Here is a 1,210-nt window from a genome sequence, read left to right on the forward strand (position 1 = left end):
TTTCATTTTCGAAAATTAAGTAATGTTTTTCAAAAATGTTTTCAAAATTTTTACTTAATTTTCGAAAATCACTTCCCCTCTTCTCACATCCTTCTATTTATGGACTAACACTATCCCTTAATGCAAAATTCGAACTCCATCCCCTTTGATAAGTTCGAATTTTCTACTTCTGTCTTCTACTTTTCTTTTCCTCTGACACCTAAAGGAATCTCTATACTGTGACATAGAGGACTCCACATTTTCTTGTTCCCTTCTCTTTCATATGAGCAGGAGCAAAGACAAAAACATTCTTGTTGAGGCTGATCCTGAACCTGAAAGGACTTTGAAGAGAAAGCTAAGAGAAGCCAAAGCACAACTCTCTTTAGAGGACCTGACTGAATTCTTCAAAGAAGAAGAACACATGGCAGCCGAAAACAACAATGCCAACAATGCAAGGAAGGTGCTAGGTGACTTTACTGCACCTACTCCCGACTTCTATGGGAGAAGCATCTCTATCCCTACCATTAGAGCAAACAACTTTGAGCTTAAGCCTCAATCAGTTTCTCTAATGCAATAGAATTGCAAGTTTCATGGACTTCCATTGGAAGATCCTCATCAGTTTTTAGCTGAATTCTTGCAAATCTGTGACACTGTCAAGACTAATGGGGTTGACCCTGAGGTCTACAGACTTATGCTATTCCCTTTTGCTGTAAGAGACAGAGCTAGAACATGGTTGGACTCTCAACCTAAAGAAAGCCTGGACTCTTGGGAAAAGCTAGTCAATGCCTTCTTGGCAAAGTTCTTTCCACCTCAAAAATTGAGTAAGCTTAGAGTGGAAGTCCAAACCTTCAGACAGAAGGAAGGAGAGTCCCTCTATGAAGCTTGGGAAGGATACAAACAATTAATCAGAAAGTGTCCTTCTGATATGCTTTCTGAATGGAGCATCATAGGTATTTTCTATGATGGTCTCTCTGAACTATCCAAGATGTCTTTGGATAGCTCTGCTGGAGGATCTCTTCATCTGAAGAAGACGCCTACTGAGGCTCAAAAACTGATTGAAATGGTTGCAAATAACCAATTCATATACACCTCTGAAAGAAATCCTGTGAACAATGGAACTAGTCAGAAGAAAGGAATTCTTGAGATGGACACTCTGAATGCCATATTGGCTCAAAACAAAATATTGACTCAACAAGTCAATATGATTTCTCAAAGTCTGTCTGGAATGCAA

The 1,210-nt window shown here is 39.2% G+C and overlaps 1 non-coding gene across 1 annotated transcript; it reads right to left on the minus strand.

The window, feature by feature from the left end:
- Positions 1-802: 802 nt before the first annotated feature.
- LOC127741744 (small nucleolar RNA R71) lies at positions 803-910 on the minus strand. The gene has a single exon (XR_008002950.1). It is a non-coding gene; the product is annotated as a small nucleolar RNA R71 (small nucleolar RNA).
- Between the last annotated feature and the right edge of the window lie 300 nt (positions 911-1,210).

Source organism: Arachis duranensis, chromosome 9 (assembly GCF_000817695.3).
Source record: "Arachis duranensis cultivar V14167 chromosome 9, aradu.V14167.gnm2.J7QH, whole genome shotgun sequence".
In the NCBI taxonomy this organism is placed as follows: Eukaryota; Viridiplantae; Streptophyta; class Magnoliopsida; order Fabales; family Fabaceae; genus Arachis; species Arachis duranensis.